The following is a 26133-nucleotide window of genomic DNA, read 5'->3' on the forward strand; positions in this document are numbered from 1 at the left end:
AACACTGAGAAGAAGGTCGGGGGAAAATTTTTTTGTTAATGTCATAGAATATCTGACTCCATGTATTCTGTGTATTCACTTCAGGACCAGGCAAGTACAGGGGACTCCTTGTTCTGATCCAAAGTGAGAAGAGAGATATCCTTCTCTGAAGGAAGAGGTTGTTTGTGGCAGTAGAGGGAGAAGGAAGAGGATCAATAATTGGGATCAGTGGATGAAAAGAAAGAAAAAAAGGAAGGTCACACATGCCAAGGACTGAGGGGGTGGAGGGAGTGCAGGCATGGTGGGATTTGAGGGCCACCTGCACCTAGGAGCCTTGGGTAGGTATCGCTGGTCAGCTGGGGTGCTGTGGGCTGGGAGTGTGGCACGTTGTTCCGAGGTGGTGGTGGTTGTGGGAACAGAGGAGGAGCAAGCGCCTTGCTGAGTTCTTTGGGCCAAGCGGCTGTGGTGGTTGTTGCCATGGAGACATCGAGCAGTCAGAACAAGTCTGTTTTGGTTTGTATTGTAAATACCTGGGGGCGGAGACAAGATGGTGGAATAGAAGGATGTGACCTCACCGCCTCTTAAGAAAACACCAAAATCACAACTAACTGCTGATCAACCATTGACAAAAAAACGCTGGAACCTACCAAAAAAGGTATCCTACAACCAAAGACAAAGAAGAAGCCAAAATGAGACAGGGGCAAACAGCAGAAGCAAGAACTACAACCCTGCAACCCATGGAATGGAAACTGCAATCACAGAAAGTTAGACAAAACAAGATGGCAGAGGAATATGTCCCAGATTAAGGAACAAGATAAAAGCCCAGAAAAACAACTAAGTGAAGTGGAGATAGGCAATCTACCTGAAAAAGAATTCAGAGTAATGATAGTAAAGATGTTCCAAGATCTCAGAAAAAGAATGGAGGCACAAATTAAGAAGTTACAAGAAATGTTTAACAAAGACCTAGAAGAACTAAAGAACAAACAGAGATGAACAGTACAATAACTGAAATGAAAAATTCGCTAAAAGTAATCAATAGCAGAATTAGTGAGGCAGAAGAACAGACAAGTGAGCCAGAAGACAGAATGGTGGAAATGACTGCCATGGAACAGAACAAAGAAAATGAATGAAAATAAATAGGGACTTCCCTGGGTGGTGCAATGGTTAAGAATATGCCTGCCAATGCAGGGGATACAGGTTCGAGCCCTGGTCCAGGAAGATCCCACACACTGTGGAGCAACTAAGCCCGTGCACCACAACTACTGAGCCTGCAATCTAGAGCCCACAAGCCACAATTACTGAGCTCAAGTGCCACAACTACTGAAGCCCATGCACCTAGAGCACGTGCTCCAGAGCAAGAGAAGCCACCGCAATGAGAAGCCTGCACACTGCAACAAAGAGTAGCCCCCACTCACCGCAACTAGAGAAAGCCCGCACACAACAACAAAGACCAAACACAGCCAAAAATAAGATATAAATTAATTAATTAATTTTTAAAAAAGAGATTCAAATTTTTTAAAAAAGAGAAGAAAGACAGTCTGAGTGACCTCTAGGACAACACTAAACACACCAACATTCGCATTATAGAGGTCCCAGAAGGAGAATATATAGAGAGAAAGGACCTGAGAAAATATTTGAAGAGATAATAGCTGAAAACTTCCCTAACATGAGAAAGGAAATAGTCACTCAAATCCAGGAGGCACAGAGTCCCAGGCAGGATACACCTAAGGAGGAACACACTGAGACACACAGTAATCAAACTGACAAAAATTAAAGACAAAGAAAAAATAAAAAGCAACAAGAGAAAGGCAACAAATAATGTACAAGGGAACTCCCATAAGATTATCAGCTGATTTCTCAACAAAAACTCTGCAGGCCAGAAGCGAGTGGCACAATATATTTAAAATGGTGAAAGGGAAGAACCTACAACAAAGAATACTCTACCCAGCAAGGCTCTCATTCAGATTTGACAGAGAAATCAAAAGCATTACAGACAAGCAAAAGCTAGGTGAATTCAGCACCACAAGACCAGCTTTGTGACAAATACTAAAGGAACTTCTCTAGGCTGAAAAGAAAAGGCCACAACTAGCAACAAGAAGATGACAAATGGAAAGCTCACTGGTAAAGGCAAACATACAGTAGAGGTAGGAAATCATCCACACACAAATATGATATCAAAACCAGCAATCATAGCTGTATTTACAATAGCCAGGACATGGAAGAAACCTAAGCGTCCATCGACAGATGAATGGATAAAGAAGATGTGGTACATGCATACAATGGAATATTACTCAGCCATTAAAAGAAATTAAATTGAGTTATTTGTAATGAGGTGCATGGACCTAGAGTCTGTCATACAGAGTGAAGTAAGTCAGAAAGAGAAAAACAAATACCACATGCTAACACATATATATGGATACTAAAAAAAAAAAAAAAGGGTTCTTCAGAACCTAGGGGCAGGACAGGAATAAAGACACAGACATAGAGAATGGACTTGAGGATATGGGGAGGGGGAAGGGTAAGCTGGGATGAAGTGAGAGAGTGGCATGGACATATATACACTACAAACTGTAAAATACAAAGCTAGTGGGAAGCAGCTGCATAGCACAGGGAGATCAGCTCAGTGCTTTGTGACCACCTAGAGGGGTGGGATGGGGAGGGTGGGAGGGAGACCCAAGAGGAAGGAGATATGGGGATGTGTGTATATGTATAGCTGATTCACTTTGTTATAAAGCAGAAGCTAACACACCATTGTGGAGCAATTATACTCCAATAAAGATGTTTAAAAAAGAAAAAAGAAAACAGCAATCATGAGGAGAGTACAAATGCAAGATATTGGAAATGCATTTGAAATTAAAAGACTAACAACTTAAAACAATCTTATCTATATATAGACTGCTATATCAAAACCTCATGGTAACCACAAAGCAAAAATCTATAATATATATACACACAAAATAGAAAAAGGAATCTGAACATAACACTAAATATGGTCACCAAACCACAAGAGAAGAGAACAAAAGAGGAAGGGAAGAAATAACACCTACAAAAACAAATCCAAAACAGTTAACAAAGTGGCAATAAGAATATACATATCAATAATTACCTTAAATGTAAATGGATTAAATGCTCCAACCAAAAGATATAGACTGGCTGAATGGATACAAAAACAAGACCTGTTTATATGCCGCCTACAAGAGCGCCATTTCAGATCTAGAGATACTTACAGACTGAAAGTGAGGGGATGGAAAAAGTTATTCCATGCAAATAGAAATCAAAAGAAAGCTGGAGTAGTAATACTCATATGAGACAAAATAGATTTTAAACTAAAGATTGTTACAAGAGACAAGAAAGAACACTACCTAATGATGAAGTGATCAACCCAAGAAGAAGGTACAACAGTTGTAAATATACATGGACCTAACATAGGAGCAACTCAATATATAAGGCAAATACTAACAGCCATAAAAGGAGAAATTAACAGTAACACAGTAATAGTGGGGGACTTTAACACCCCACTTTCATCAATGAACAGATCATCCAGACAGAAAATCAATAAGGAAACACAGGCCTTAAATGACACATTAGATCAGATGTACTTAATTGATATTTATAGAGCATTCCATCCAAAAGGAGCAGAATATACATTCTTCTCAGTGCACATAGAACATTTTCCAGGATTGATCTGGGCCACAAAATGAGGCTCAGAATATTTAAGAAAACTGAAATCATATCAAGCATCTTTTCTGACTACAACATTATGAGATTAGAAATCAACTACAAGAAAAAAAACTAAAAAACACAAACATGTGGAGGCTAAACAATATGCTACTAAAAAACCAATGGATTACTGAAGTAATCAAAGAGAAAATCAAAAAATACCTAGAGACAAATGAAAATGAAAGCATGATGATCCAAAACCTATGGAATGCAGCAAATGCAGTTCTAAGAGGGAAGTAGCAGTATAGCAATACAATCTGACCTCAGGAAACAAGAAAAATTCTCATATAAAGAACCTAACCTTACACCTAAAGCAACTAGAGAAAGAAGAACAAAGAAAACCCAAAGTTAGTAGAAGGAAAGAAATCATAAGGATCAGAGCAGAAATAAATAAAATAGAGATGAAGAAAACAATAGAAAAGATCAATGAAACTAAAATCTGGTTCTTTGAAAAGATAAACAAAATTGATAAACCTTTAGCCATACTCATCAAGAAAAAAATGGAGAGGACTCAAATCAATAAAATTAGAAATAAAAAAGGAGAAGTTACAACGGACACTATAGAAATATTTATAAAGGATCATAAGAGACTACTACAAGTAACTATATGCCAATAAAAGGGACAACCTGAAGAAATGGACAAATTCTTAGAAAGGTACATTCTCCCAAGACTGAACCAGGAAGAAATAGAAATTATGAACAGACCATTCACAAGTACTGAAATTGAAACTGTGATTTTAAAACTCCCAACAAACAAAAGTTCAGGACCAGGGAATTCCCTGGTGGCACAGTGGTTGAGAGTCCACCTGCCAATGCAGAGGACACAGGTTCAATCCCTGGTCCGGCAGGATCCCATATGCCGTGGAACAGCCAGGCCCGTGCATCACAACTACCGAGCCTGTGCTCTAGAGCCTGCAAGCCACAACTACTGAGCCCACGCACCACAACTACTGAAGAACACGTGCCCTAGAGCCTACACGCCGCAACTACTGCAGCCTGCGCACTCCAGGGCCCATGTGTCGCAACTACTGAGTCCACATGCTGCAACTACTGAAGCCCGTGCACCTAGAGAATGTGATTTGCAACAAGAGAAGCTACCACAATGAGAAGCCCACGCACTGCAACAAAGAGTAGCCCCCGCTCGCCGCAACTAGAGAAAGCCCGCACACAGCAATGAAGACCCAACACAGCCAAAAAAAAAAGTCCAGGACCAGATGGCTTCAAAGGCAAATTTTATCAAATATTTAGAGAAGAGTTAACACCTACCCTTCTGAAACTATTCCAAAACATGGCAGTGGAAGGAACACTCCCAAACTCATTCTGTGAGGCCACCATCACCCTGATAGCAAAACCAGATAAAGATACCACAAAAAAACAAAAAATACAGGCCAATAACACTGAGGAACATAGACACAAAAATCCTCAACAAAATGCCAGCAAACCAAATCCAACAATATATTAAAAGGATCATACACTATGATCAAGTGGGATTGATACCAGGGACTCAAGGTTTTTTCAATATCTGCAAATCAGTCAGTGTGATACACCACATCAACAAATTGAAGAATAAAATATGATCATCTCAATAGATGCAGAAAAAGCTTTTAACAAAATTCAACATCCATTTATGATTAAAAACTCTCCAGGGGACTTCCCTGGTGGCGCAGTGGTTGAGAGTCCACCTGCCGATGCAGGGGACACGGGTTCATGCCCCAGTCCGGGAAGATCCCACATGCCGCAGAGCGGCTGGGCCCGTGAGCCATGGCCGCTAAGTCTGCACGTCCAGAGTCTGTGCTCCACAACGGGAGAAGCCACAACAGTGAGAGGCCCGTGTAACGCAAAAAACAAACAAACAAACAAAACTCTCCAGGAAGTGCGCATAGAGGGAACATACCTCAACATAATAAAACCCATTTATGAAAAACCTACAGCTAACATCATACTCAATGGTGAAAAGCTGAAAGCATTTCCTCTAAGATCAGGAACAAGACAAGGGTGTCCATTCTCACCACTTTTATTCAACATAGTTTTGGAATTCCTAGCTACAGCAATCAGAGAAGCAAGAGAAAAAAAAGGAATCCAAATTAGAAAAGAAGTCAAACTATCACTGTTTGCAGATGACATGATACTATACATAGAAAATCCTAAAGATGCTACCAGAAATCTACTAGATCTCATCAATGAATTCGGTAAAGTTGCAAGTTACAAAATTAATACACAGAAATCTGTTGAATTTCTATACACTAACAAGGAAAGATCAGAAAGAAAAATTCAAGAAACAATCCCATTCACCATTGCATCAAAAAGAAAAAAATACCTAGGAATAAACCTACCTAAGAAGGCAAATACCTGTACTCCAAAAACTAAGAGACACTGATGAAAGAAATTGAAGATGACACAAACAGATGGAAAGATATACCATGTTCTTGGATTGGAAGAATGAATATTGTCAAAATGACTATACCACCCAAGGCAATCTACAGATTCAATGCAATCCCTATCAAGTGGCATTTTTCACAAAACTAGAAAAAAAAAACCTTAAAATTTGTATGGAGACACAAAAGACCTCAAATAGCCACAGCAATTTTGAGAAAGAAAAATGGAGCTGGAGGAATCAGGCTCCCCTGACTTCAGACTATATTACAAAGCTACAGTCATCAAAACAGTATCATACTGGCACAAAAACAGAAATATAGATCAATGGAACAGGATAGAAAGCCCAGAAATAAACCCACACACCTATGGTCAATTAATCTATGACAAAGGGGGCAAGAACATACAATGGAGAAAAGACAGTCTCTTCAATAAATGGTGTTGGGAAAACTGGATAGCTACATGTAAAAAAAATGAAATTAGAACATTCTTTAACATCATACACAAAAAACCCCACAAAATGTTTAATCCATTTTGACCTAAATGTAAGATCTGATACTATAAAACTCTTAGAGGAAAACATAGGAAGAACACTCTTTGACATAAATCACAGCAACATCTTTTTCAATCCATCTCCCAGAGTAATGGAAATAAAAACAAAAATAAACAAATGGGACCTAATTAAGCTCAAAAGCTTTTGCACAGCAAAGGAAACCACAAACAAAACGAAAAGACAAATCTCAAAATGGGAGAAAATATTTGCAAATGATGCAACCTACAAGGGATTAATCTCCAAAATATACAAATAACTCATGCAGCTCAATATCAAAAAAACAAATAACCCAACCAAAAAAATGGGCAGAAGACCTAGACATTTTTCCAAGGAAGACCAACAGATGGCCAAGAGGCACATGAAAGGATGCTCGCATTGACATCACATTATTAGAGAAATACTAATCAAACTACAATGACCTCACACTAGTCAGAATGGCTATCATCAAAAAGTCTACAAACAATAAATGCTGGAAAGGGTGTGGAGAAAGGGGAACTCTCCTACACTGTTGTTGGGAAGGTAAATTGGTACAACCACTATGGAGAACAGTATGGAGGTTCCTCAAAAAACTAAAAATAGAGTGCCATATGATCCAGCAATCCCACTCCTGGACATATATCCGGAGAAAATGATGGTTTGAAAAGACACATGCACCCCAATGTTCACTGCAGTGCTGTCTACAATAGCCAAGACTTGGAAGCAACCTAAACATCCATCAACAGAGGAATGGATAAAGAAGATGTGATATATATATACAACGGAATTTACTCAGCCATTAAAAAGAATGAAATAATGCCATTTTCAGCAACATGGATGGACCTAGAAATTGTCATACTGAGTGAAGTGAGACAGAGGAAGAGAAATATCGTATGATATAGCTTATATGCGGAATCTAAAAGGAAATGATACAAATGAATGTATTTACAAAACAGAAATAGACTCACAGACTTAGAGAATGAACTTATGGTTACCAGGAGGGGAAGGGTGGAGGGAAGGGATAGTTAGGGAGTTCGGGACTGACATGTACACACTGCTATATTTAAAAAGGATAACCAACAAGGACCTACTGTATAGCACAGGGAACTCTGCTCAATGTTATGTGGCAGCCTCAATGGGAGGGGAGTCTGGGGGAGAATGGATACATGTATATGTAAGGCTGAGTCACTTTGCTGTGCACCTGAAACTATCACAGCATTGTTATTTGGCTATACTCCAATATAAAATAAAAGGTTAAAAAAAATAGATAACCAGCAAGGACCTACTGTACAGCATAGGGAACTCTGCTAAATATTCTGTAATAAACTAAATGGGAAAAGAATTCGAAAAAGAATAGATACACGTATGTGTATAACTGAATCACTTTGCTGTACACCTGAAACTAACACAACATTGTTAATCAACTATACTCCAATATAAAATAAAATTTTTTTAAAAAAAGAAAGTAAAAGAAAATTGTGTCAGGAGCTACTCTGAAGCTAAGCAAGGGAAAATTCTCAGCTTCTCACATCATTCTCTGGTCCCCAGACTCTGAAAGCCTCCAGCTCCACACCTCATTACCCTCCTCCCAATCATCTCTTAGGGAGATTCACTGCCCTAGGCAACAGAGGCTCAGAAATGGGGGATGGGAAGGAGGGAAGATGCTCCATTCCTGGCATGCTTAGTTGGACCCCTGAACATATTTCGCTGTAAAAATACTGCTTGTTGAATGGCCACGTCTTATAGTTCTGTTGGAACTCCACTTCAAAGCATTATAGGTTAAATATAGCTAACCACCATGTACAACATGGTTTCTATGGAGAATGCATTCTGAGTTCCACATAACTCACTTCTACAAACAAACCACTGGAATTCTGGCATTCCAACAGGGGGACTGCCTGTGCAACTCTCAAATGAGAGAGGAAGATATATTAATGTGTTTTGGGACTGTTGGCTTCATCAGACAAGGAAAGACTGTGTGTCTTTTTTGCTTGAGAGCCTTCTTATATTGCCTCCTGATCATTCTAGAGATAAAGAAATACAAGAGAACAAGTAAAATATAAGAGAACGAGTAAAAGTCGGAAGGAGGTATAATTTTAGCTTCTTTGGGCATTTTGATCATGAAAACTACTAAAGCAAATTGGATAAAAGTAAGCTCAGAAAATTAAGTTTACCTAAATTCAGATTATTAAACTGTACTTTAGCCACTTTAGTATAATTATTGGGGGGTGGAATTGGGGGAAAGTGGAGAAAATGACTCATGCAGTCTTCTTACTGAAGCTGAAAGTCTAGTAAACTCTGAAAAGATGCCATTGCTAAGTGAGCTATAGCTCACTGTTTATGTGCAAGCTTAGACACCAAATCATATTTATCCTTTTTGGGGGCCCTTAGCAAAACAAGACATTTAACTTCTAGTACCTGGAAATATTTCTACATTGCAAGTTTTTTTCTGGGAAAAAAAAAAAACATGATTTGAAAATAGCAAGAGACAAAACAGGCTTTTTAAAATGATTCTTAAGTAATTAACATTTTTACATATAAGATATGTCTGGCAAATATTTAAAGAGCATTCGTAAGTGTCTGGACAGTGATTTTTTTTAAAAGTTCAATAAACCTTGATATCATTCATCTGAGCACTTCCTATGTGCTAAGGACTTTACTTCTATTATGTTCTTTAATCCTCACTAAAGTCCTTTAAGGAAGAAAGTAACTCTCCCATTTCATAAATGAGAAACTTAAGGCGGAGAGACTAAAGAACTTGCCCAAGTATTCGAAGCCTGCAAATGGCAGAGTGGACACTTGAATCCAGGTGCATCTAACTCAAAGCCAGGCTCTCAGCTACTCTGCTGCCTCCCAAATGGCAGAAGTCCAGCTGCCACTATTAAACATTAGCCATTATTACCAAGGATTGCCCAGGGGCATCTTTATAGGGCAAGTATCATGTGCAAAACACTCCCAAAGGGTTTCTCTGCAGGAAAGAGTGTACTTGCCAGAGGAAGATGTTTTTGAATATTATTGCCAGTAACAAATCCTTAAAATTAATCTATACTTTTTGTGCAATTAACAATCTTTAAGCAAGTACCTATTTAGAAATAGACCATGAATAATGCAATCTGCATAAAAATAAGCACAATGTCTTATAGGGATATAGGTGTCCTGCTTGGGGAAGCTGGCAAACAGAGGGGGGACAGGCAAACACAGGTGCACGCATGTGTGCACACACACGCGTCCACCTTGAGGAGTGGTTCTGTTATCACCCAAGAGAAAGAGGGAGTCATGGTATGTTCTAGTTCCATCTCTAGCCTTATACAGAGGCTTGTTAATATTGGAAGGCTCAAGCCTGGTGACCTGAACTAGTTCGTTGCATAATCCACTCTTGAGGCTGTCGCTAAACTGTGGTGGAAGTTTGGATCATTTCCCCCAGGATAGCCCATAAAGCTCTAGAGCTGTCAATTCTTTCTCCTGGCAGATGAACAATGCCTATCAGTTCTTGTGGGCGGAACTTCATTGCTCCCTCCTCCCCCCGGACATGACTGCTGGGCTTCTAAAGTTATCACCCTCCACATCTCCTAAAATGCAGTATGTCGGAAATGCAACCAGTTTGCACCCAACAGCATTCCCCACCCCAACCCCCCACCAATTCCCAACCAAAGCTCTGGATATTCATGAATCATTATGACTGCTTAATCTCAGAGAGTTTTACTCAATTCCCTCTAAATCCCTCTGGATGGGTGAACAGGGACGGGCTTAGCTGCCCACAGCAGCTGCTAGACCCAGTATCTGTGAAAGCAAGGTCTGTATCTACATCCCAACCTCCAATGACTGAAAGGACCCAGCAGAAATCTGCCCTCAGGACTCTAAATTTTCCTTCTGTAGTGTCATATTCCCCAGGCCTAGGGAGTAAAGGAAAGCAGAGCCGTTGCCTTTTTTCCAGGGCAAACAAGCAGGTGCTCTGAATCCAGCGGTTCATAGCAAAATGTTCAATTTCTCCTTGTTTGGGAGGAAAGGTTGTTCTAGCTAGGGCAGAAGCTAGATTCCAAGTGGTCAGAACTAGAACAGTGTTTTCCATGTGGCATCAGGAGGTCAGATGGGCCAGCTAAATCACAATCCAGTAGGGAAAGCTTACATTGGAAAGTTGGCAAGACAAGGAGCTAATACATAACCCAAAGGCCGCAGGTTAGGATTTCAGAACAAGGACTTGAGAATCAGACAAAATGTGGTTCAGTTTACAGGGAGGTAGAGAGCAAAGAAAGGTGTCCAAGGGGACTGCTGTAAAGAACCTTAGAGTGTTTGTAAGTGAAACCAAAAGGATACGTGGGCAGCTTCACAGCGAAGTGTGCACCCTTCTACCTCCTGCCCAGTCTTCAGGTGAGTTGGAACAGGTCCTCTTTCCAGTTCCAGGCCCAGGGGTATGCATCATACTATACAAAAGCTCCTTCCTCAGAGCTGCGATATGACCTTGGCTCCATCTGAATATTTTGGTCTTCTTTGACCTCTGCTTGACCACAGACTAGCTGATATCTCATGTCCCTTCTTTCAGAAGATCTTCTGTCCAAAAGCTTTACAGTTATGCCTCAGACAAGGTCCCAATCAACTCTCACTTAAGGCTCCACAGACCTGACTGCAGTCTGACTGGCAAACAAGATACCAATAAAACAAAAATCCCATGCCGCAGAGCAGCTAAGCCCGTGCGCCGCAACTACTGAGCTTGCACTCAAGCTTGTTGTGGCCCGCGAGCCACAACAACTGAGCCCACGTGCCACAACTACTGAAGTCCTCGTGTCTAGAGCTCATGCTCCGCAACAAAGAGAAGCCACCAAAATGAGAAGCCCATGTACAGCAACGAAGAGTAGCCCCCACTCACCGCAACTAGAGAAAGCCTGCACGCAGCAATGAAGACCCAACGCAGCCAAAAAATAATGAAATTAATAAATTGATATTTAAAAAAAATCCAAAAGCCTTTTCATGGTCTTCAGAGCTTAGATCATCAATCTCAGCTTATTACCACAGCTTCCCATGCTTACCTCCTTCTAGCTTCACTAGTCTTTTTGTTCCTTGATCATTCCAAGCTCCCTTTCCACCCCTAGACCCAGGCCCTGCCCTGAATCCTGTACTTTATAAGGTCCCATTTAGCCTTCCTTCATTTATGTCCTTCCCTATAGGGCAAGGTCCACAAGACAAGGGACATGCCCACCAAGACCCAGTACCTCCCTATTAGATCACTCTATTAGATCATACTTGGGATTCCTAGGACAACAGAAGGTTCTAACCAAACAGCCTCAAGCCTGCCCCTAGAGCTTACAAGGACCTTTTCCCTATGTTCATCCTCCTGAAGTAACCACTCCCACTGGTATGTACATCTCTAGACTCTGTGTTACACAGCATGTTATGGAATACAGTGACACAGAAAGTAATTATTGAACAAAGAAATAAAATTACTCAACATATTTGGTTAGGTCTTCCCTAACCAAAGAAAAGAAGAGTTAAATTAAATGCAGTGCCTTCAGCTGTGCCCTGCCTGAATGTCAACTCATTAAAGCTTAGTTAAACCAGAAAGCCAGGGAAACTCAAAGCTCAAGTTACCCCCAAGAAAACTTTCGTTCTTGCCTCTTTTGATGAAAAGCCAGGAACTTGCTCCTAGTCTTCCAATATACACAGTGCTTCAAGGTTTGAGGATTAAACCCAGCATTTCACAAGGCTGTTGCCGAACTAATGCTGCAACACAAACTTTATCATTCACACTAAAGACCGTCTTTTAAAAATATTTTCCAAATCAGAATGTCAATCATATTTGGATTCTGGTGCAAAGATTAGAATAATTAGTACCTGCAATCTTGAAATAATTGCTCATGGACACTGGCTTGCTGACACAAACTAAATGATAAATGTAAATTAAAATGACCAGATGCTACGTGGCTATTCAGAAGGCCTATATAGAGAAGAGCAGCTGTCTTTCAAAACTTATCTCTGCTTACCTACATATTTATGTTTCCCTTTCGGTTAAACCACTTGGAGTGTGTGGAGGGCCATTTTCTTAACTCATATTTATTAGAAAACAACATGAAGCAAAACTTTCTGCTAATTCTTCATTGGAGGCAAGGCAGTCCCAGGTAGGCAAAAGTGAATGGAAAAAGGCAAGTGAGGCAAGGAAGGAGAAAAAGGTAAATATTGGTTTGGTCAACCCAATACAATCTTTTTCGTATTTACTGAGCTGGCCATACCTTTAAAAGAGACTTAACAAGTTGTTTGGTAATGTAGGATATCTCCAGAAAGGCATTTTTGGAATTACTTCATCTTGGAACCTTTGAAGGGCAAGAAATGTATTTTTCAGCTTTTTTTCCATCTCCTCTTTCCCATAGGGCATTACTTCAATGCTGTTCCTGCCATGTAAAGACAAAGAGATTTTGATACTTCCTACTGTTGGGAATTGGAAGAAAAGCATTTATTAACTGATACTTGCATGGCAAAGCCAGAGGATAAATCGATGTGCTTCTGTAAAGATAACCATATCCTGCCCACCAGCCATGACTGGGACTGTCACCAGACTGGATGCATGGTGACCCACCATCATCCACCATCATCCATCTGGTTTTGAGAGAACATAGAGGTGAACTGAAAGGGAATATGATGGGGACCGACATCCCCACATCCTTCAAGTCCAATAGTAGCACTAATTGCTGCAATCCTTTCTCAGGTGAGGCACTGTTTCTAATTTACATTCTTGAATGGGGGTGGGAACGGTCAGTTTCTGGCACTTCCACTTGGCCTTTCTAAAAATAATGGCCCTTAATCTACATAGTGCAGGGAACCCATGTAAGAGTTCTGATATCTATTCCAGCTAATACCTATTCCATTTATACACTCAAGGACTAGGGAACTAACTACAGACTACCGGGCAAGTCTGCTGACTCACTGGTCCTACTGTGAATTGGACTTGGGCTAATACCCCACTTATCATCTGGTTATCATAACTTCCATTCTAACTAGAAGACCAGGATGGTATTTTGGGTCTCCTAATATCAGTGCCAGAGCCACCTCAGACCTCATATCTAACAGATTTGAAAAGCCTGAGTATTGCCCTTTCCTCTGGCGCAGTTACTCTGGTAAATGACCAAAGGTCCCCTTAGGGAAGGATCAGAAAAATATATTTCATATATACTATGGTGGCATTGCCAGACTCTTCCTCAAGGGGACCTGGTCTCCCCTTCAGTAAATGGATTCTGGGTCTATAAACCAATTTAGTTCTAGAAACTGGGTGATTTTTTCATTGTAGCATTGATGTCAGCTTTCCAGCTCTCAATTTTCTATTATACAAATCAAGCAATGCCCTGGTCAGTTCTCCATCTATCTTATCTCTAAAATCACCATAGATCCTTGTAGGCCAAGGCACTCTAATTGCTACTCTGATTTTGATTCCCATTGCAGTAATTATGTCCATTGTGCCTCTGAGAATTGTCCTGCCACTGGTCTCTGTCATTCTGAAATCCCATCAACCTCATTGATATTAGGCAGCCTAACATCCATGCCACGTACGCAGGCATGGCCTGCAGAGAACAGGCACCACCAAGCTTCCTAAAGAAACTGGCATACCTAGCACTAGTATATTTCTTACTGCCTTAGAGGTGGGAATGAGCTCTGGGTCCTTCAGGAAACATAATCAGTGATAGATTCTCAGGCTGTACATGGTAAATCCATTCTAACATTCCTGCTTCCCTAATGCATACGTCCTTTTTGCTTAATGTAATGCCAAGTTGACTAGCAACATCACCTCACATACTCTAGGCCACTGTCATGACCAAGTTTCAAGGCGCCAACTTGACAGTGTGCTTAAACTAGCTCTAAGTCCTAGAGCATTGAATCCTTAATCATGGGAGAATACCCCCACATCAGTGAATTCTCCCCTAACCAGCCCTATATTATTCCCCCCATCTAATATCCCCCAAACCCACTCTTACACATATTCCCTTGTTTCCTGCTGATATATAGTGGCCAGATCCTGTCATTTGTTTGATAGGTAGTCTATTTCTCCCCTAAGCAGAGACTATACCTTTCCTCTCAGGCTGTGTTGAAATATAATCCTGGTTACTTGTCTGGAGCCAATAAGGTATAGTAGAGGCAGTTTTGAAGAGAACAAGCATCATCTTGTTAGGCCATTGCACAGCCTCTAGGAAAGGGGAGGCTGCTTTCCTCTGTCAAAGAAAGCAGGTAGATTCCACTGGCCTGGGAACATTCCAGGGAATTTTTTAGTTCAGGGTTCTTAGGTTTATCCACTCAAATATCCTCATTACACAGGTCTTTCTGCCCTCTAGCATATTCATGGAAGCTACAAATTTAATTTCCTTTACATCTCTACTGTCTTTATAATTATAATCTGGATCTGATTTTCAACCCATTCTACCCTGAGACCAGACTGCCAGTGACATCTCTGGTTTTCAGAGAATCCTTTAAGTTAGCAATTAGCTGCCCCGAGTCTATCATTTTCTTTTAATAAGATTTCCACTGCCACCAAAAGCAGCCACCCCACATAACAAGTCTTATAATTACCAATTTCCACATAATGATCTCACAATGCCTTGCCTTCTGCCTCCCAATTAATCACGGGTGAAGTTTCATTAATTGTGATCCCACTGCCAGGGGTCATTATTACCGCAGTTACCACTGGGCAATAGGGTCTCAATTGCTTTTAGTCGAGTAGGCAATCCAACTCCAAAATTCCATCCTGCGAGTTTGCTTTTTACGGCTAATCCTGGAATCTATTTTCTTAGCTTCAATTCCCTAAAACACAGAGCCTGAGGAAAAGCTTTTGTGCTACTGTTTTATTGGGAGTGCAATTCCAGGGAAGCAAGAGGAAAAATGAGAAGTCAGCCAGAGAAGGAGAGAAGGCAAATACAAAGTAGAGCATTACTAAGTTGACCACAGCTTCATAAGGCATACAGTGGATTGTCCAGTGGTCATGGGACCTCTCTAGAAAAGCCATAAGAACCACTGTGTCTTGAAATCACCTGTTAGGGAGAAGAAAGGTAGGCAATTTATCCACTGATTCCTTCCTGTTTCCTACTGTATTTAGACAGGTTTGCCTCATATAGCATTAATGCCCCTGCATTTCTACATTCCCTCTGGACATCCACTGGTTCCAGATGGATCAGACAGGCCATAGAGTTACTGTGATAAGCAGCCAAGAACAATGGAACATAATGGATCTGAGAAGACATATAACCTAGGTCTTATGTACCCATAGCATAAATAGGGGAAAATGTCATCTCACAGCTAGAGCCATTCAGAGTCATTGTTAAAACTCTCAAAGAGAAACAAAGCTGGATGCTAGTTAAAGGCAGTAAAGACAGATTTACTCAGTAACTATGCTGTAGTTAAGGGAGTCCAGTGTAAACCAAGCTCAATTTTGATCCATGTAGAGGTGACTGGGCATTTTAAAGGGAGAATAAGGAAGTAGACAAGGAGAATACATAGGAGCTCAACAGAGTCAGGGAAGAGGGAAATTACAAAAAGTGGGTAGGGAGGTTGGTCAGTATGATTAGGCCATCTGAGTTTTCTAACTGGTTCTTATTGAAGTTAGTTACCCTCCCACAGAGACTGGGAGACAGGGGCCCTATCTTCAGATGTTGACTGAAACAGTAAATTCTTTTGGCATTTTGAGCTTTCCCAGGTAGGTACTTAAGGGGGAGGGGCTTGAACATCCCAGGTATATGGCCTTGAGCTGTTAGAAACCATGCTTTGTTTGTTCAGGTCTCTTAGTGTGGAAGGCAGTGAATGAAATTGTTTGTGCTGAGGGTCTGCAGTCCCTATAGGCCAAGTTTAAGGCCTAATTGAAAAGAGGGCTCAAAGGAACCTAAATTTGGTAAAGGAAACAGTCTTTGTCAGTACATCCAACTAAGGACTATGATACATATCCCTATCTGACATCAGCCAGTTCTGTAGGCTAGAACATCCCATACTATAGATGCAAAAGCAAGTCTTATAAAGGTGGTACATTTTACTGCAACACTTTTGTCTTTTATTTCAACCATTTTTTAACTTCCTGAGGGATGATGACAATGTTAAATGAGAAGATGCATATAAGAAAGCGTTCAATAAATGTTAGTTCCCTTACCTGTTAAACTTTACCAAGAGAACTTCTTTGCTCCCAAGGGTGATTTCCTCACCAGATGACCTCTTCAGTGGAGCCCTGGCCTTTCAGACAGATGCTCATGTACATTTATTTCCACACTTCTCTAAGAAGGTTGGGGCCTTTAACAGTTCAGGCCTGACTCACAGATGGAAGCCTCAGCCACCTTAAAATAAGACCCCTACTAGAGCTGCACATAGTCTCTTCAGATTTCAACTCTGTCCTGACCTCTGGGCATTCTCTTCTGACATCCACTGACTCCAGCAGGCCAGCCCTGGCTCTCCAAGCTAACTCAGTGTCCTAGAGCCCTAGTTAGGAAAAAAAGTTCAGAAACCCCAGTAAGAAAATTATCTTCCTTTGCAGTTGAGTACCAAGCGTGACAAAACAGCAAGAAAACCTGATAAACATCCCCTCACCCCCGACTCTGCTCTATAAGACACTGGTTAGATACACTGCAATTAGTCAAGATTAATTAAGCTCCTAAACCTCCAGAGGTGTTAATGACATTACTCTGGTTTCCTATGGTACAGAAAGAAATGGGTATTTTGTTGTTGTTGTTGTTGCTGCCGCTGTTTTAGGGGAAAACAGGCATTACCTCCTATTTATTATAAATTCATGTTTTAGTATCATTGACTTATTAGAGATATAATTTTTAAAGAACAGTTTCCTTCATTTAACTGGCTGTTAGTTTATTTAAATTCAGTTTAATGGCAAAGCCACCTGCATAAAAAATGAGGGGTTGCCCCTCTGAAATTGTTTAATACAGATACACAGTCAAAAATCAGAGTAACCTCTGAATCCTAACCCAACTCTGAAAAACCTACCTGGTGTGCTTCAGAGGATCTACCCCCTACTGTTAAGATGCATTTGGACTTTTCAAACATCTAGCTTCAATTTTTTAAAAGAAATCTGAATATTAGATTGTGAAAATCTCTATCACAGAAAACCTAGACCAAGAGAATTATTTTCCGAAGAGTCATTTCTCTAGTAATAATACATTGGATCAAGGAGGGAAAATAACCTAGATGGGTTATTTTGTTATCTTAACCAAATTTTGTTAGAAGACTGTGGGCAAATGAGAATCACAGAATCTCATCCTTAAGTTAAATATTTTGACTAATCACCTGCCTAACAAATGCTTGGTTGGTATTTTGCAGGTTCTTGGGACTTGTCCCAAATCAGAATCTATTAGAATAGTGTGTAAAGAATCTGCATTTTTTTTTTTTTTTTTTTTTTTTTTTTTTGCGGTACGCGGGCCTCTCACTGTTGCGGCCTCTCCCGTCGCGGAGCACAGGCTCTGGACGTGCAGGCTCAGCGGTCATGGCTCACGGGCCCAGCCGCTCCGTGGCATGTGGGATCCTCCCAGGCCAGGGCACGAACCCGTGTCCCCTGCATCGGCAGGCGGACTCTCAACTACTGCGCCACCAGGAAAGCGCCATGCATTTTTAACAGGCTATCCAAGTCATTCTTATGGCCATTGAAGTTTGAGAACTAGGGTAGAAGGAGGTAAGCACTCTCATACACTGCTGATAAGAGGGCAAATCAATAGAACTTTGTTGGAAGGCAGTTTAGTAGAAACTCTCTCAACCAACCCTGGATTAACTATGTTATTAGATAAACTGCACTCTATTCTTTCTATAAAACACACTGCTGGCCAGGACCTATCAAGTCCTTGATACCAGTATACTAGTCTTTGATCTGCCCTTACCATTCTGAACTATCTGCTTACCAAAAGTCAGTGTTTTTTATAAAAAAAAAACTTTTATGCCAATTATACTTTTTTTAAAAGATTTATTTATTTTTGACCCCGTTGGGTCTTTAGCTGCTATGCGGGCTAAAGACCCAACAACTCTCTAGTTGTAGCAAGCGGGCTTCTCTCTAGTTGTGACGTGTGGGTTTTCTCTCTCTAGTTGTGGTGCAGGCTCCAGGGTGCATGGGCTCTATAGTTTGTGGCACGCAGGCTCTCTAGTTGAGGTGCGCGAGCTCAGTAGTTGTGGCGGATGGGCTTAGTTGCCTGGTGGCACGTGGGATCTTAGTTCCCTGACCAGGGATCGAACTGCGTCCCCTGTATTGTAAGGTGTTTTCTTTACTGCTGGACCTCCAGGGAAGTCCCTGTACTTGTTTTATAATTATGTTATTTGATCAATATTATGTTAAAGAAAAGAAGAGTTCTTTCAGGGAAAACTAATTTGAATGATTTGGACAGATTCTAAAGGCACACATACAAACGTTGTCAAATTAGGAGTAACGGAACGGAATACTACTCAGCCATAAAAAAGAATGAAATTTTGCCATTTGCAACAACATGGACAGACTGGAGGGTATTATGCTAAGTGAAATAAGTCAGACAAATAAAGACAAATACTATATGATATCACTCATATGTGAAATCTAAAAACTAAAACAAACTAGTGAATATAACAAAAAAGAAGCTGACTCATCGATATAGAGAACTAGTGGTTACCAGTGGGAAAAGGGAAGGGGGGAGGGGCAATATAGGGGTAGGGGATTAAGAGGTACAAACTATTTATTATGTATAAAATAAGCTACAAGAATATATTGTACAATACAGGGAAAATGTCAATATTATATAATAACTATAAATGGGGTATAACTTTAAAAAATTGTTAATCACTATATTGTAGACCTATAACTTATATAATACTGTACATCAACTATGTTTCAATTAAAAAATTAAATTAAATTAAAAAGAAAATGGGGTTATGGATAATAAACAATTAAAATGAGATAAAGTTTTTTTTATACAAAATTCACTTTTCTTTACTACCAGAACTTGTTTAAAAAACAACAGTCTAATGTCTTTAATTGACAATTGAGAAGTTTAAGCTATTTGTTAGAGAACATCTATGTCTAATTACAAAGGTTATTAAAATCAATTGAGAAAAAAAGGAAAACTACAAATCCTAAATAATTCATTTGGAGGTCATTTATCCAAGAAACATTACATGAAACTTTAATCAAGGGTCCCATTGTCAAAACAATAACAACAACAAATTCCTTATATCTGTGAGTCTGTTTCTGTTTCGCATATAGATTCATTTGTATGATTTTTACATTCCACATATAAATGATATCATATAGTATTTGTCTTTATCTGGCTTACTTCACTAAGTATAATATTCTCCATGTTGCTGTAAATGTATTTCATTCTTTTTTATGGCTAATATTCTATTACATATATATAATAATATACACACACATTCTTTTTTTTTGAATTTTATTTTATGTTTTTGTACAGCAGGTTCTTATTAGTTATCTATTTTATACATATTACTGTATATATGTCAATCCCAATCTCCCAATTCGTACCACCACCACCACCATTTCCCCCCACCACACGTATTCCCCCCTTGGTGTCCATACGTTTGTCCTCTACATCTGTGTCTCTATTGCTGCAAACAGGTTCATCTGTACCATTTTTCTAGATTCCACATATACGCATTAATATACAATACTTGTTTTATTCTTTCCGACTTACTTCACTCTGTATGACAGTCTCTAGGTCCATCTACATCTCTAAAAATGACCCAATTTCATTCCTTTTTATGGCTAAGTAATATTTCATTGTATACATGTACCACATCTTCTTTATCCATTCGTCTGTCAATGGGCATTTAGGTTGCTTCCATGACCTGGCTATTGTAAATAGTGCTGCAGTGAATATTGGGGTGCATGTGTCTTTTCGAATTATGGTTTTCTTTGGGTATATGCCCAGTAGTGGGATTGCTGGGTCATATGGTAATTCTATTTTTAGTCTTTTAAGGAACCTCCATGCTGTTCTCCATAGTGGATGTATCAATTTACATTCCCAACAACATTTCAAGACAGTTCCATTTTCTCCACATCCTCTCCAGCATTTGTTGTTTGTAGATTTTCTGATGATGGCCATTCTGACCGGTGTGAGGTGATACCTCATTGTAGTTTTTTTGGGTTTTTTGGTTTTTTTTGGTACGCGGGCCTCTCACTGCTGTGGCCTCTCCCGTTGCGGAGCACAGGCTCTGGACGCGCAGGCTCAGCAGCCATGGCTCACAGGCTCAGCCGCTCCCCGGCATGTGGGATCTTCCCGGGCCAGGACATGAACCCGTGTCCCCTGCATTGGCAGGTGGACTCTCAACCACTGCGCCACCAAGGAAGCCCTCTCATTGTAGTTTTGATTTGCGTTTCTCTAATAATTAGTGATGTTGAGCAGCTTTCCATGTGCCTCTTGGCCATCTGTGTGTCTTGTTTGGAGAAATGTCTATTTAGGTCTTCTGCCCATTTTTGGATTGGTTTGTTTGGTTTTTTAATATTGAGCTGCATGAGCTGTTTATATTTTTTGGAGATTAATCTTTTGTCCATTAATTCATTTGCAAATATTTTCTCCCATTCTGAGGGTTGTCTTTTTGTCTTGTTTATGGTTTCCTTTGCTGTGCAAAAGCTTTGAAGTTACATTACATCCCATTTGTTTATTTTTGTTTTTATTTCCACTACTCTAGGAGATGGGTCAAAAAATATCTTGCTGTGTTTTATATCAAAGAGTGTTCTTCCTATGTTTACCTCTAAGAGTTTTATAGTGCCGATCTTACATTTAGTCCTTTAATCCATTCTGGGTTTATTTTTGTGTATGGTGTTAGGGAGTGTTCTAATTTCATTCTTTTACATGTACCTGTCCAGTTTTCCCAGCACCACTTATTGAAGAGGCTGTCTTTTCTCCATTGTATATCCTTGCCTCCTTTGTCATAGATTACTTGACCATAGGTGTGTGGGTTTATCTCTGGGCTTTCTATCCCGTTCCATTGATCTATATTTCTATCTTTGTGCCAGTACAATATTGTCTTGATTACTGTAGCTTTGTAGTATAGTCTGAAGTCAGGGAGTCTGATTCCTCCAGATCTGTTTTTTTTTTTTTTTTTCTCAAGATTGCTTTGGCTATTCGGGGTCTTTTGTGTCTCCATACAAATTTTAAGATTTTTTTGTTCTAGTTCTGTAAAAAATGCCATTGGTAATTTGATAGGGATTGCACTGAATCTGTAGATTGCTTTGGGTAGTATAGTCATTTTCACAATATTGATTCTTCCAATCCGAGAACATGGTATATCTCTCCATCTGTTTGTGTCATCTTTGATTTCTTTCATCAGTGTCTTATAGTTTTCTGAGTACAGGTCTTTTACCACCTTAGGTAGGTTTATTCCTAGGTATTTTATTCTTTTTGTTGTAATGGTGAATGGGATTGTTTCCTTAATTTCTCTTTCTGATCTTTCGTTGTTAGTGTATAGGAATGCAAGAGATTTCTGTGCATGAATTTTGTATCCTGCTCTATACCAAATTCATTGATTAGCTCTAGTAGTTTTCTGGTGGCATCTTTAGGATTATCTGTGTATAGTATCATGTAATCATCAAACAGTGACAGTTCTACTTCTTCTTTTCCAATTTGTATTCATTTTATTTCTTTTTCTTCTCTGATTGCTGTGACTAGGACCTCCAAAACTACGTTGAATAATACTGCGGAGAGTGCACATCCTTGTCTTTTTCCTGATCTTAGAGGAAATGCTTTCAGTTTTTCACCATTGAGAATGATGTTGGCTGTGGGGTTGTCGTATATGGCCTTTATTATGTTGAGGTATGTTCCCTCTATGCCGTCTTTCTGGAGAGTTATTTCCTAAACGGGTGTTGAATTTTGTCAAAAGATTATCTGCATCTATTGAGATGATCATATAGTTTTTATTCTTCAATTTGTTAATATGGTGTATCATATTGATAGATTTGCATATATTGAAGAATCCTTGCATCCCTGGGATAAATCCCACTTGATCATGGTGTGTGATCCTTTTAATGTGTTGTTGGATTCTGTTTGTTAGTATTTTGTTGAGGATTTCTGCATCTATATTCATCAGTGATATTGGTCAGTAATTTTCTTTTTTTGTAGTATCTCTGTCTGGTTTTGGTATCAGGGTGATGGTGGCCTTGTAGAATGATTTTGGGAGTGTTCCTTCCTCTGCATTTTTTTGGAAGATTTTCAGAAGGATGGGTGTCAGCTCTTCTCTAATTGTTTGATAGAATTCACCTGTGAAGCCATCTGGTCCCGGACTTTTGTTTGTTGGAAGACTTTTAATCACAGTTTCAATTTCATTATTTGTCATTGGTCTATTCATAGTTTCTATTTCTTCCTGTTTAAGTCTTAGAAGGTTGTACTTTTCTAAGAATTCATCCATTTCTTCTAGGTTGTCCATTTTATTGGCATAGAGTTGCTTGTAGTAGTCTCTTATGATGCTCTGTATTTCTGTGGTGTCTGTGATAACTTCTTTTTCAATTCTGACTTTCCTGGTTTGAGTCCTCTTCCTCTTTTTCTTGATAAGTCTGGCTAAAGGTTTATCAACTTTGTCTATCTTCTCAAGGAACCAGCTTGTAGTTTTATTGATCCCTGCTACTGTTTTCTTTGTTTCTATTTCACTTATTTTTGCTCTGATCTTTATGATTTCTTTCCTTCTGCTAACTTTGGGTTTTGTTTGTTCTTCTTTCTCTAGTTACTTTAGGTGTAAGGTTAGATTGTTTATTTGAGATTTTTCTTGTTTCTTGAGGTAGGTTTGTATTGCTATAAACTTCCCTCTTAGAACTGCTTTTGCTTCATCCCATAGGTTTTGGATAGTGGTGTTTTCGTTGTAATTTGTCTCTAGGTATTTTTTGATTTCCTCTTTGATCAGTGATCTCTTGGTTATTTAGTAACGTATTGTTTAGCCTCCATGTGTTTTTTTTTTCCATTTTTTTCCCGTAATTGATTTCTAATCTCATAACACTGTGGTCGGAAAAGATGCTTGATATGATTTCAAATTTCTTAAGTTTACCGAGGCTTGATTTGTTACCCAAGTTGTGACCTATCCTAGAGAATGTTCCATGTGCACTTGCGAAGAAAGTGTAATCTGCTGTTTTTGGATGGAATGTCCTATAAATATCTATCTGTTCTATTGTGTCATTTAAAGCTTGTGTTTCCTTATTAATTTTGTTTGGGTGATCTGTCCATTGGTGTAAGTGAGATGTTAAAGTCCCCCACTATTATTGTGTTACTGTCAATTTCCTGTTTTATAGCTGTTAGCAGTTGCTTTATGTATTGAGGTGCTCCTATGTTGGGTGCATAGATATTTATAATTGTTATATCTTCTTCTTGGATTGATCCCTTGATCATTACATAGTGTCCTTCCTTGTCTCTTGTAACATTCTTTATTTTAAAGTCTATTTTATCTGATATGAGTATTGCTACTCCAGCTTTCTTTTGATTTCCTCTGCATGGAATATCTTTTTCCGTCCCCTCACTTTTAGTCTGTATATGTTCCTAGGTCTGCAGTGGGTCTTTTGTAGACAGCATATATATGGGTCTTGTTTTTGTATCCACTCAGCGAGCCTGTGTCTTTTGGTTGGACCATTTAATCCATTCACATTTAAGGTGATTATCGATTTGTATGTTCCTATTACCATTTTCTTAATTGTTTTGTGTTTGTTTTTGTAGGTCCTTTTCTTCTCTTGTGTTTCCCACTGAGAGAAGTTCCTTAGCATTTGTTGTAGAGCTGGTTTGGTGGTGCTGAATTCTCTTAGCTTTTGCTTGTCTGTAAAGCTTTTGATTTCTCTGTTCAATCTGAATGAGATCGTTGCCAGGTAGAATAATCTTGCTTGTAGGTTCTTTCCTCTCAGCACTTTAAATATATCATGCCACTCCCTTCTGGCTTGTAGGGTTTCTGCTGAGAAATCAGCTGTTAACGTTATGGGAGTTCCCTTGTTTATTATTTCTTGTTTTTCCCTTGTTGGTTTTAATAATTTATCTTTAATTTTTGTCAATTTGATTACTATGTGACTCAGCATGTTTCTCCTTGGGTTTATCCTGCCTGGGACTCTTTGTGCTTCCTGGACTTGGGTGGTTATTTCTTTTCCCATGTTAGGGAAGGTTTTTAATATAATCTCTTCAAATATTTTCTCAGGTCCTTTCTCTCTCTCTTCTCCTTCTGGGACCCCTATAATGTGAATGTTGGTGTGTTTAATGCTCTCCCAGAGGTCTCTTAGGCTGTCTTCACTTCTTTTCATTCTTTTTTCTTTATTCTGTTCCATGGCAGTGAATTCCACCATTCTGTCTTCCAGGTCACTTATCCATTCTTCTGCCTCAGTTATTCTGCTATTGATTCCTTCTAGTGTATTTTTCATTTCAGTTATTGTATTGTTCATCTCTGTTTGTTTGTTCTTTAATTCTTCTAGGTGTTTGTTCTTTAATTCTTCTAGGTCTTTGTTAAACATTTCTTGCATCCTCTCGATCTTTGCCTCCATTCTTTTTCTGAGGTCCTGGATGATCTTCACTATCATTATTCTGAATTCTTTTTCTGGAAAGTTGCCTATTTCCACTTTGTTTAGTTGTTTTTCTGGGGTTTTATCTTGTTCCTTCATCTGGTACATAGTCCTCTGCCCTTTCATTTTGTCTATCTTTCTGTGAATATGGTTTTTGTTCCACAGGCTGAAGAATTGTAGTTTTTCTTGCTTCTGCTCTCTGCCCTCTGGTGGATGAGGCTATCTAAGAGGCTTGTGCAAGCTTCATGATATATACGGCATCTTCTTCAGCCAATCATCTGTTGATGGGCCCTTGTGTTGTTTCCATGTATTGGCTATTGTAAATAGTGCTGCTATATCTTTTCAAATTAGAGTTTTCATCTGTTTGTATATATACCTGGGAGTGGGATTGCTGGATCATATGGCAACTGTATTTTTAGTGTTTTAAGGAACCTACTATACTATTTTCCATTGTGGCTGTACCAATTTACATTCCCACCAACAGTGTGGGTAGGTTCCCTTTTCTCCACACCCTCTATGGCATTTATTATTTGTAGTTTTTTTGTTTTTGTTTTTGTTTTGCAGTACGCAGGCCTCTCACTGCTGTGGCCTCTCCCGCTGTGGAGCACAGGCACCGGACACACAGGCTCAGCGGCCATGGCTCACGGGCCCACCTGCTCCACGGCATGTGGGATCTTCCCGGACCGGGGCACAAACCCGTGTCCCCTGCATCAGCAGGCGGACTCTCAACCACTGCGCCACCAGGGAAGTCCCTGTAGACTTTTTGATGACAGCCATTCTGACAGGTATGAGGTGATATCTCATTGTGGTTTCGATTTGCATTTCTCTGATAATTAGAGGTGTTGAGCCTCTCTTCATGTGCCTGTTGGCCACCTGTATGTCTTCCTTGGAGAAATACCTATTTAGGTCTTCTGCCCATTTTTTGATTGGGTCATTTGTTTTTTTCAATGTTGTGTTATATTTAGTGTTTGTATATTTTGGATATTATCCCTTTGTCAGTCACATCGTTTGCAAACATTGTTTCTCAGTCCATAGGTTGTCTTTTCATTTTGTTTGTGGTTTCCTTTCCTATGCAAAAGCTTTT

Source organism: Delphinus delphis, chromosome 6 (assembly GCF_949987515.2).
Source record: "Delphinus delphis chromosome 6, mDelDel1.2, whole genome shotgun sequence".
NCBI classification, from domain to species: Eukaryota; Metazoa; Chordata; class Mammalia; order Artiodactyla; family Delphinidae; genus Delphinus; species Delphinus delphis.